The following is a 12,168-nucleotide window of genomic DNA, read 5'->3' on the forward strand; positions in this document are numbered from 1 at the left end:
TTAATGCTCTAATTCATCCACCAGGCTACCGACTTGCTCCAGTCAATCACTAATTTTCAAAGATTCACATCTGGAAAGCAACACCACCACCACCAACAAAACCCAAACAACAGAAGTGGGGATTAAAATAAATGGAAATGCTAAAAAAAAATTATCATTTTAATGTAATCTTTTTGGTGCCCTAAGAAAACGCATTATTTTGAAGGTGTCGCCGGAGACGCCGTATCACATATCAAAGCTAAATTAAAGAGTTTCCTTGCAAGTGGCTCTAATTAGTGGCCCTCCTGATACTTAACAGAGCTGTGTTTTCATTCCGTACCACCCACACTGTAGTCTTATCTCAACTTTACTGCTCTTTATCCGAGAGCACTCGAGAGGGTTCCCGTGTTTCAAAGTTAATACCCATTTGTCTGGGCAGGGTTTCCTCTTACAGAAGAATAATGAAGAAGCTTCACTGATGGATCAAATAAGTCATTTTCAGGTACACCAAGAAGCTGCTAGAGAGATGAGAAATAACCTTTTCCTCTGCGTCTTCAGAATTCTGTGTGCGAGAGGCTTCTCACAATGACACTTTTGCTCTAGGGTAGCAGGGAAAGGTAAGAAAGTGTATGTCACCGCGCGTCAGTTCTAATCGACTCGCCCCGCCAGAACATGCACCTGCGCACCAAACCCGCAGCCTAATTTGCTGGGAAAGAATGACTCAGGCTCCTGGGACTACATTTAGCTGACAACTAATTCTCTGATTGTGTTTTTCTTCCTTTATCAGTGTTTTGACTAGAAAACCGGTATGATTTGCTGAGAAATGTAAAAGTGCTTAAAATCAGGGTTCGTATGTGGTAATGTATTATCTCACTTTTTAAAAAAGTAGAATGTGCCTTGAATTTCAAGGCGTCATAAGTGAAGTGCATGGACTCCAGCCTAGTTTCTGCGCCCGCAGTCTCCCCAGGGAGGACGAAGGACAGAGTGAGATCTTGACATCCTTCCTCCTCCAGCCCACTGAGGAGTGTCTCGGTGTGGTGGCCAAAGCGAACCGGCACGCACGGTTTCCATTCCATCGTCCTGGCTGCAGCTGTGGAAACCACTTCCCACATCCTCTCGAAGCTAGGTTCTCAGTGTAAATTAGGATTATGGGATTTGGGGGAGAAGCGAGCCTGGGGCACAGCTACCAGCTGTGTCTTGGAATCACAACCCTAGTGTGTCTCCAAGGTCGTTCTCCTGGGCAGTTAGTTCTGTTTCCTTCTGGGTGGGAGGCTGCAACAGTTTTAAGCCCTTAGAAATTTACAAACCTAAAGAATTTGTGTGTAATATAAATAACGCAGTAACCATGTTTCCACTGGAGAAACTTGTTTTTCCGTCGACACCCCAGGAAAGTTGTCCAGAGAACATAGAACGAGGGTGAAATTGGATGGGGCATTTGCACATATTGGTCAAAAAAAATTTCTGGTAGAACGCCCCATCCGAATTGTCATAGAGAAATGATGTCTATGTAGTCCAGACTTTCCCTAACAGTGCTGATTTAAAATACTAAGTATTTAATTTGGGGTTGGAAAACATGATCAAAGTAAGTACAGAGTACATCTTTCCAAGGACTAAAAATATAGTCTTCATAACCAGTCGTGAGATGTGAAAATGAACTATGAGACTACAGGTTACTACTGAGTGGGCTGAGGAAACAGCCCACACGATGCCTTATCCTCTGTGGCGCTCTCCACCCCATTTTGTACACTTTTCACGAGCCCATAAGGCAGCCCCCTCGCCTGCTCTCCAGTGGGGATGTTTCAACCCTGACTCCCCATCCCACTACTTCCCCTCTCACTTCTGGTCGAGCATCCAACTGGCTTAGCTTGAGTCAACTGCCCATCCATTGGCTGGGGGAGCAGAGCGTACCTCAATTAAGAATGCCGCCAAGACTGCACACGGGGTGGAGTAGCTCCCCCCAAAGCAAGGAGGGAACTACACTCGTGGCCATAGGAGGCAAACCCCTTAGCATACATGACCCATCATGACGGGGCACCATCTGACGCTTCAGGATGCCCTTCTTTCTAGTCCTCTCTTCATACCCAGCTGTCCTATAACCGACACCCTTTCCCCTACATACTTTCGTACTATCATTCCCTACGCTTAGCCTGTCCCCTCAGTTCATTTTCAAGAACCCCATTCAGTTATCACCTCTTGAGGCCTTCTCTGATAGCTCCCTCCTTCCTTGTCTCCCCTCTAGGATGGACATGTTCCCACACCACTCAGCGTTATCCTGATAAGTTCAGGTCCTCTGTGCTCCTAACTTTCTCCCCATAGACTGTGGGCTCCCTACAGGCAGGACAATGTCCAGCTTACCCCACTAACCGCCAATGCTTAATGCACCATCAAGTAGTGGAGAGCCATCTAAACCAGTCCCGTTGCTTATTAATAAACCCAGTATGGGTACTCTCACCTGGACAGTGCTGAGAAAAAGCAAGCTCAGCTGTTCAACTCTCCTTCAGACTCTACTGTTTGTCTGAGACCATTCCTTTCACAATGTTACTATAGTTTTGTCTTTGACCATATGTTTACATCGGTATATTATGTGAGGTCTGCTCCTTGAGCTAGAAGAGTGGGCTTGTCCCCATCTTGTTACTGTTGTCAGCCCTAGAGCAGCGTGGCCCTCCTTGATTTAGCACGCAAAATTATATTCCTTAGTCCCTGTGCTTGTGACGCCGCACAGCAGCTGATACCGGTTTGCCACCAGGTATGTGCACCGCGGGGCTAGTAAGGCCTGTCGCGGGCTTGTTGGGAATTCATTAGGAAAAGACACGTAAAGCATCTAGTGTGGGTTCAGCCACAGAGCATGCCCTCGCCCAGGACGTCTGTAGTTCAGCATCTGCCGGAGAAGGGCTTGTGCGCACGGAGCTGCGAGATCCGGCACCAAACAAACCGCAGCAGCAGACCTAGCGATCCGCCGCTCTTCAGCCGACCGCATCCTTCCCTGCTTCTCTGGAACATTCCCCTGAGGGCAGAAACGTGCTCGGACCCCATTTCCCAGCCGAGTGAGGTGCTAAGTCTGTAAGATGTGGGTAGAGGCTGCCAGGTGGGGCTTCTGCAAGGCCGAGCTCCCAACGTCTCGCCCCGGATTTGCGGTGGGAAGCCCAGCCGGGAGGCCCGAGCGGGGACAGCCCGGGCCCCGGGGTCCCTGGCTGACCCTTCCTCTCAGGAGGGAGAGAGGCAGCCTTGCGATAAGGCTCGGGCCTGGCGTCCAGGGGTTCTGTGACACACTCCCGCGTGTCGGGCAGCAGGTGCGGGGCCGACGGCCGGGCCCCGCCGGGTCCCAGGACTGCCGCCCGCGCGGGGGTCCCGGGCACACCGCTGGCCGATGGGAGCGCGGCCGTTGGAGCGGGATGGCCGGAGAGCGGGACCCAGCTCCCGGTTCCCCGTCCGGCGGACACCTGAGGGCCGAAGCCCGGACCTCCCCTCTTTTCCTTCTGCCGAAGCCGCCCCACCGCGCCGCCGTCCCGCTGCCGCCGCCGCCCGCTTTAAAAGCGCGCAGAGTCGCTGGCAGCCTCCCGGGCCGCCTTGGGCTGCCATTGGCTGGTGCGTGTCACGTGCGGCGGCGCACGGCAGCGATTGGCTCGGGGGGGCGGCGAGGGCGGGGCGGCGGGCGCGGCCCGGGAGCGACTCTCAGCCCCTGCGCCGGCTGCTGCCGAGGTGGGCGCCGGCGGTTGAGGGGGGCGCTGGGGGCGCGGCGCGGGGTGGCGGCGCCTGCAGCTGCGGGAGCGTCCTCTGTGTGCGCGGTGAGTGCGGCAGGGCGGGGAGGGAGGGCCGGCGGACCTGGCGGGTCTCCGGAGAGATGGAGGTCGGCGCTGTGTCGCCCAAGGCGGGATCCCGACGCGTCAGCCGCGGGTGGAGAGCGGGTGAGGAGCGTGGGGGCCTGACGTGGGGCGGGGGTCGTTCCGCCATTGCACCCGGCAAGCTGACGCCGGGATAGAAACCCAAGCCCGCCGTCTGCGGCCCCAAGGCCCCTGCGCGCGACCCCGCCGCGGGCGCCTTGGGACCGCGCCGCCCCTCGCCCCTAGTGCTGGGGCCCTCAGGTGCAGGGGCCCCCAGGTGTGGGTGTTCTCAGGTTCAGGGGCCGCCAGGTGCGGAGACCCCCAGGTGTGGGTGGCCCCAGGTGCAGGGGTCTCCGGGTACGGAGGCCCCAGGTATGGGTGTCCCTAGGTGTGGGTGTCCTCAGGTGCGGGAGCTCCTACGTGTGGTTGTTCTTAGGTGCCGAGGTCCTCAGATGCAGGGGTCCCCAGGTGTGGGTGTCCCCAGGTGCAGGGTGCCTCCAGGTGTGGGTGTTCTCAAGTGCAGGGGCCTCACCCTCGAGGGTCCCCAGGGGCAAGGCACCCCAGAAGCGGGACCTCCAGGTGCCCGGCCGGTGCCGGTGCTCAGGGGCTGCATCTCTCCCCTGGCCTGGCAGGGACACAGCTGCGGGCCTTGCCGGGGACCTGAGTAGGCGCGCTAGGTCTGGGAAAGCGCCCTCAGGGTTGCTCCCCTCCTCCCTTCCCTTGGGTCCGTGTAGCGCTTCCTTCCATGCTCCTCTGACCCTCATAAAAAATCCAGGTCCAAGGCAGTTCTTTTAAAGTTCACATTAGATCTCAGCACGTCGTGGTAAGGCGTCTAGAAGCCACCGTTAACCCCCGAGGCCGCCAGTCTGGCTCAGTTACTTGCACGCCCTGCCGCGTCGCTCTGCTGTACGGAACAGCCTCTCGGTCGTGCAGATTGCTCAGGGTCACAGGAAAATTCCAGCTAGAAATCTGGAAATTGGGGTGCCTGGGTGGCTTACTGGGTTGAGCCTCTGCCTTTGGCTCAGGTCATGACCTCAGGGTCTTGCAGGGAGCCTGCTTCCCCCTCTCTGCCTGCCTCTCAGCCTCCTTGTGATTTCTGTCTGTCGAATAAATAAATAAGATCTTTAAAAAAAAAGAAATTTGGAAATTATCCTGAGGACAGACCCTAAATTACAGTTTTCTTAAAGGCACATCTCATCCTTTTTGCCAACTAAAAATGCCTCAGAATCTGAAGATTTTCTTTAGCTTTAAAGTAAGCTGTACAGTAGGTGTGAAAATGTACATGTTGGAAAGTTTCTTTTCTAGTGACTTCAGCTGTTCTTTCTCACATCATTTCAGTCTTACCAAAGATACCTTTAATTATTTAGTTTGCTCACCTTTTCTAAAAAGTTCTTAAGTTGAATAATCACAGCATTTCTTTGTAAATGTAAACTCTGGCATTTAATGCACGTACTGTGTTGTTACTGAAGAAAAAAAATAGGTATTTTTTTCTGGTTCCTGTGAGGCAGCATGGAGTAGAGGAAACACTGTGGGGTTTGGTTGAGGAAGAACTGATATTCTAATCTCAGTTCCAACACTTTCTTGACTTTGGGCCTCGGACTTCCCGGACCATTGTCACTTTGCTCATCGTGAAGATGGGGCCGTGCCTCCGGGTTTTATTGAGACAGTGGGGAGAAAACCCTTGGAGAATACGAAGACAAGTGCTTTCCTACTCTTCTTTCTCCTTCACTGTTTTTAGAGCAGATTTGTGAGTTCCAATCGTGCTACAATACTCAATGTCATTTTCATTTCCAAAAAATATGCAATTTATTTTTGAGAGTCTACTCTGTGTGAGGCAGTAAAAAATCCATAAAAATAATGAGGGGCCACCTTTTACATTTTTTGATAAATTTGAGGGCATGGACTATTTAACTCCTAATCGCTTTCCTTTCTATGATCAAAATCACCCATTTGTTAAGTCAGTAAATACATATGAACACTTTTTAGTATTGGGTCTTATGTTAAGTGGAGGGGATATACCAATGAGGAAGGCAGAGAAGGTCCCTGATCTTACAGAAATAGTATAGGAAAAATAATAAATAAAACGAGATAATTGCAGATGGAACAATAAAACTATATAGCCTCTGAATGTTAACATGACGAGGAACTGTGTTTCTCACTGAGTTTAATTTGTAACAAAATAGTGGTTGGAAAATTCTCCTAAAAACTCTTGAGTCTCAAGTAATCTTGTTACAAGTACTTTGTGTGGGACGCCTGGGTGGCTCAGATGGTTACATGTCTGCCGTAGGTTCAGGTCATGATCTCAGGATCTGATATCTAGCCCCATACTGGGCTCCCTGCTCAGAGGGGAGTCTGCTTCTTCCTCTCCCTCTGCCTCTCCCCTTGCTTGTGCTCTCTCTCTCTCTCTCTCTCAAATGAATAAAGTTTAAAAAATCTTTTAAAAATTGCAATTAAAAATATAAAAGTAGTTTGTGTGTCAGAAAATAGGAAACTCCAGGAAAATAAATGAGCACAACTGAAGATTTTGCAGGTCTGAAGTATTTTTACAGTTGATCTAAGAGATGTAACTTACGCTTGTTCCATAAAATGTCAATGCTTTGATAGTTCTTTGGCTTAATTTCTAAGAAGTTATAATGTTATTCTGTCTTGGAAATCATTTCCTTTAATGGCAATTAGAATGGACACCTAATCTGATAGAAAATTGTGACCCCCAAAATCTATCTTTGTGGTCTCTAAAATTATCTTGTTAAAGGTTTATTTATTTATTTTAGAGAGCATGTGAGCAGGGGTAGGGGCAGAAGGAAAGGGAGAGAAGCAGGGTCTCTGGATCTTTTTACTGGAGAATGGTATTAAAAACCAGGATTTGCTCTGATGTGCTCATTGCTACGGGGTGTTATTGTTTTTAGGTCCTGTGAGTGAGCAGAGCTAGGAAATAAATATATGTGTATTATTTACCTGTGTATGCATATATCTCTATTATTTTTACTTTTACTCATCAGTTTCTGTATTAAGCTAAACAGAAGCTCCCAATGATGTCTCAGACTCTAATTCAGAACTCCACAGTTCATTCTAGCCTTTGACCCTTTACTTACCTGTTATCTGTAACCTCCCACTCCCAGCAGTGAAAAACCTGGCTTCTGCCATTCACCATGTTTTTACTTATTTTTTCAGCCCCATTATATTGTCCACTATCAAAATCATTAACCAGCACCTCCATGAGAAACAGTGTTTCCAGCTGTAGTGGGAATGTATAGTTCCTTTTGTTTTGTCTTTCAGTTTCCAGTCTTTTCCAAACTATACAGGTCCCTTTCTCCTATCCTCCCTGCAGGTTTATGTCATATATTTATATATTTGAAATACAGTTAAATTCTTTTTTTTTTAAGATTTATTCATTTATTTGAGAGAGAGAGAGAGAAAGCGAGCAAGTGTGTGCACACATGAGCAGGGGAAGGGCAGGGCGGGAGAGAGAAAAATCTGAAGCAGTCTCCATGCTGCATATGGAGCCTGACTCAGGTTTTTTTTTTTTGTTTTTTTTTTTAATAAGATATCTTTTTTTTTTTTTTTTTTTTTTAGGATTTTATTCATTTATTTGACAGAGAGAAATCACAAGCAGGTAGAGAGGCAGGTAAAGAGAGGAGGAAGCAGGCTCCCTGCTGAGCAGAGAGAGCCCGACATGGGGCTCGATCCCAGGGTCCCGGGATCATGACCTGAGCCGAAGGCAGAGGCTTTAACCCACTGAGCCACCCCTGACTCAGGTTTAATCCATGACCCTGAGACTGGCCTTAGCTGAAATCAGGAGTTGAACACTTAACTGACTGAGCCACCCAAATATCCCATAATACAATGAAATTCTTTTGCCATAGTCTGCATCCCCCTTCTCTTCACTCCCCAGTTGATTTTTTAATTTGCATTTTAAAATATTGCATGAAAGTTTATTCTTCATGCTCTAAAATAGTTCTGGAGGTTTTGACAGATAGATAGCATCATGTATCCATCACTGTAGCTGCCTTCCAAATGGCGCTACTGTGCCACACTCATCCCCACCAGCAGGGAAAGAGGGTTCCTGTTGCTCTCCACCGGTGACAGCATTTGATATTGCTGGGTTTTTGTGTGGTTTTTTTTTTTGATATTCTAATGCTTTTAACTAGCTTCCCCATAATGAGAATCTTTTTATATGCTTATTTTCATCTGTAGATCTTTAATAAGGTATCTGTTCAGATCTTTTGCCCATTTTTTTTTTTGTTTCAGTAGAATCTAAAAAATATAATAACAGGGTTTTATTTTTAATTTCAAAGTAAAGCTCAAACAATACAGAAGTGTATAAAGGAATAAAATAAGACAAATACTTCCTTTCTTGTTCCAAACATAAATCTTTTAAAACTGGTATCAGCAGTTTGACCCATGTGCCTCCAGTTTCCCCCTATGCTTCTAATGCACAAATGCATTTTTCTATCATTTTGAAAATTTTTACAGATAAATGTAGCTAGATTAAAATGATTACTCTGCATTTGCTTTTATTTTTTAACTTACCACTGTATTACAGTCAATTTTCCAGCTCAGTACGTGTAAACCTAACTTGGAAACATAACTGGTTTGTGTTCCTTGAGAAATATTAGAATGTGTTAGAATTTGTACAACTGTTTCTTACTCTCAAAAGTATTCAAATTAATACCAATTTCTTTTCTACAAGAAAAATACAGCAGTTACAATTTGTAAACACTGATGGCCTTTTCAGGTTTTTTTCTTAAATAGAAATACTATATGTAGACACCTATAATATCTCTAATTACCCAACCAATATATGAGCAGGAAACAGTAGTAGTCAGTCCTCCTGCGAACGTTAGATTCACCTTCTCTCTATCCTGGAACCTGTCGTTCTTGCTACCATGTTCTTCTTCCCACCCCTGCCCTCTCCGCTTACCCTCTCTCTCATTTTGCCAATTTGGAAAAATTGAGTTGTCTTCTTATTATTCAGCCTTAAAAGTTCTTGGCATATGCTGGGTGCATGTCCTTTATCAAATGTGGGATTTGCAGATATTTTCTCCCAGTGTGTCTTCTCTTCCTCTTCGCAGTGGCTTTCACAGAGTTCAGGGTTTTCATTTTAATTAAGTCCAACTTGAAAGTTTCTTTGTTCATAAACTTCCTTTTGCTTTGTACTTAAAACTCATCACCAAACCCAAGATCGTGCAGATTTCCCCCTGCATTTTCTTCTAGAAATTTTATAGTGTCTGCATTTTACATATAGGTCAGTGATCTGTTTCGACTTGATATTTCTGTGAGGTTAGTTTCTTGCATATGTACTTCCAATGTCTGGCATCAATTGTTCAATGACTGTTCTTTATTGATTTGTCTTGGCACCTCTGTCAAAAGGGACTGTGTTTTTGTGGTCTGTTTCTAAGCTCTGTTATGCACCATTGATGGATGAATCCATTCTTTTGCACCTTTGTGGTCATTGCTTTATAGTAAGTCTTGAAATCAGGTAGTATGAATCCTCCAACTTTGTTCTCCTTTTCTAGAATTGAATTGGCTGTTCTAATACCTTTACTTGTTCATATGAATGTTAGAGTCACCTTACTGGGCACATTGTTTTTGCACAAGTTTGACAGGAAATAAAAGGCAAAACTTGGGGCACCTCGATGGCATAGTTGGTGGAAGGTCCAACACTTGATCTCAGGACCTGATTTCAGGTTTGTGAGTTCGAGCCCTGTGTTGCATGTGGAACCTATTTTAAAAAATGCAAAACTTAAAAATAATTATACACAACAGAAAAAGTAATATGGCAACTCCAAATTATATTATGGTCTCTGCAAATGTTCCCAGCGGAGACTCCGTGTCACCGTCAGTGAGCACGAGCTCTGAGCACCGAGGACGGTGTACGCAGGGCAAGTGTCGTAACGCCCGCCGACAGCACAGATCTGCCGAAGGCCCTGCCCAGTAAAATGTGTTCCCCGATTGCGGAGACATTGGAGAGGGGCCCCCAGGTAGGGATTCTCTTTCTCATGGAACTTTAGCCACACGAGAAGCAGTGGCCTGTCTACAAGGGAACCTTTCGGTCCAGTGCCCAAACAGACCACGACTGAAATGTCTGTCTGTCCCTGAGTTAGGGAGGCTGTAGGAGATCCACTTGCCAAACCTGGAGTGGCCCAGCAAGCGGTCCAGAGTCTGGGAGAAGAGCAGTTTTCCCCGGAATGGGCTCGGAACGGGTGGGACCAGCAAGGTAGGCACTTTCTGTGGCCCCATTAGCTCCCCCCACCACCCCAGTACTGGTTCATGAATGCTGTCACGGCGTCGGGAGACCAGTGGTTTAAAGCATGTACAGTGGTAAGTAGTGGGAATTTTGGAACTTCTGGTGGGCAGATTGTTATTTGGCCCAAACCAGAGTTCTCCCTTTTTATCAAACCAACAAGTATTAGATTTCCAATACTGTTTTTCCTTTTCTGGGGCCAATTTTTGAGGTCTTTGGTCAGTTTTTCCAAATTATCATTTGGGAGACTATTCCTTTGGCCCATGATAGAGGTCTGGCTGTTGGTTCCCTTGAGAGCAGCTTCCCCCCGCCCCCCCTGAAATATCAGTGAGGTGGTTCCCTTTTGCCTCCAGGGAATCATATGCAGAATGCCCAGGAATGTTAATAATGGCCAGAGCAGCCAGTGAAAATATGGCATGTAATAAATTTTGGATATAGCCATTTAAAATTTTATCTCCATTGGAGGTAAACCTCACTGTTTCCATAGTATTTCAAAGTCAGGAGCTGCTGGAGAGCATACCAGCTCTTGATGTAAATGCTTGTTATTTTACCCTTGGCTAGGGTGTCAAGTCAGGGGGTGCAGTTCAGCCTGTTTGGCTGAAGTAACCAAAGGTAAACGTGCTGCCTCAGTGACTTCAAAGGGAGTTTCCCTGGCCGACCCAGCACGATATTTAACAGTTCCATCCTTTAATAAGAACCATCAGTAACCCGTTAAAAATCTGCATTTGATCTGCAGAGAAATTCCTGTAAATTGTCACAGGGTGTCAAAAGGTGATCTGTCAGCATTAAGCAGTCACGAGGGAGGGGAGAAGAGTAGCAGGGGTAAGTCCGTGCAGGGAGGAAGAGTTACATGGGCAGCAGTTAGCAGGAGGATGTCAGGAGGCGAGGTGACTGGCTGGAAATCATTGAGGGTGAGGAGAATTCAGGAGGGCTTCTACGTCATGGGGCAGAGGGATGATTAGAGGGGACCCTGTGACTGTTTCTGCAGTGGCCTTAACTAAGAGGGCAGTGGCAGGTAGGGCTGTGAAGCAAGGGGGCTTATACCTGAGCATATTCAGGCTCCGTTTGTTGGCTGTAATGCCCCACGGGGCGATGATGGTCCCTGGTGGGGTGAGTGCTCCAAGGGCATTCCTTCCCTCTCACAGACAAAGAGGGAAAAGGGAAGCTGATGGTTAAGATGTCCAAAGGCAGGGGCCTTATTAGGCTTTTCCTTGGAGTCGTGAAAGCTCTGTCATTCTGATCTTTCCAAATAATAGGGTCAGGTTTGTTGATTTTTCAGGAAAGCAGTAGAGGTTGAGCTCTAGGAGAAAGTTTGGGATCCAGTCTCGACGGCAGTCAGCCAGTCCAAGAAGACCTCGTCATTGGGGTTCAGTTTTAGGTTTAGGGATGTTCAGGATGCCTCGAGGTCTCCCTGGATCTGAATCTAGTCCTGGTCCCAAGATCAGGGGCCCTGAGTATCCAACCTGAGTTTGAACACACGGCAGTTTTTTTTTTTTTTTTTTGGAGGTTTTATGTCCCTTGAAAGGCAAAAGTTTTAACAGATGAACGTTCCCTTCCTGTGAAGAGTCTGAGAAGCGGAGCAGAAGAGCTGATCGTTTCCTCACTGGAACAGAGTAGAGCCTGCAGAAAACCTTCTGTCGTCCGAATCCGCTTTTGTTTGTAACAGTAAGAAGGCCTCTGAGAAATCCTGGGGCATACCTGTCCAGATGGATCTTAATTCTTCCCAAGTGAAAGCAAAAAGATTTTTGTTATCCTTATCTACTGGAATACTAAAAAAAATGCACTGCAGTGATCAGTTACAGTAAACAATTTAGTTTCAGTGGGGTTGGGTGTCAGTGTGTGTGGGGTTAGAACAGCAGGGTGCTGAGGGATACCAGTGGTATTTATTGCTCAGGTTCCTGACAAAGTTTCATCCTCAGCCACTGAGTGTTCTTACAGGTGAGCTAGGGATACTACAGGGTCTGGTGCCGGAGATAATGAGTACCTGATCCTTGTGATCTTCTGTGATGGACGTGATAACTTGAAGGGCTGCTTTGTTTATGCAGTATTGGCTAGTTCTGGGGAGAGGTTCGGAAGGATCTGTTTGAGTCTGGATAGGAGGTGCCCTGTGGATTCTGCCAATGT

General features: G+C 47.2%; 1 protein-coding gene across 2 annotated transcripts in view; it reads left to right on the forward strand.

Annotated features, from left to right (window-relative positions):
- The first annotated feature begins 3,640 nt into the window (after positions 1 to 3,640).
- Positions 3,641 to 12,168, forward strand: part of PTPDC1 (protein tyrosine phosphatase domain containing 1) — a 51,395-nt gene continuing 42,867 nt past the window's right edge. Inside the window, exon 1 of one of the 2 annotated variants that reach the window (XM_046024002.1) lies at positions 3,641 to 3,764. The gene's annotated coding sequence lies outside the window, so the exon portion shown is untranslated. The remainder of the gene's footprint in view (positions 3,765 to 12,168) is intronic. The other variant, XM_046024001.1, reaches the window with a different exon arrangement.

Source organism: Meles meles, chromosome 11 (genome assembly GCF_922984935.1).
Source record: "Meles meles chromosome 11, mMelMel3.1 paternal haplotype, whole genome shotgun sequence".
Lineage (NCBI taxonomy): Eukaryota > Metazoa > Chordata > Mammalia > Carnivora > Mustelidae > Meles > Meles meles.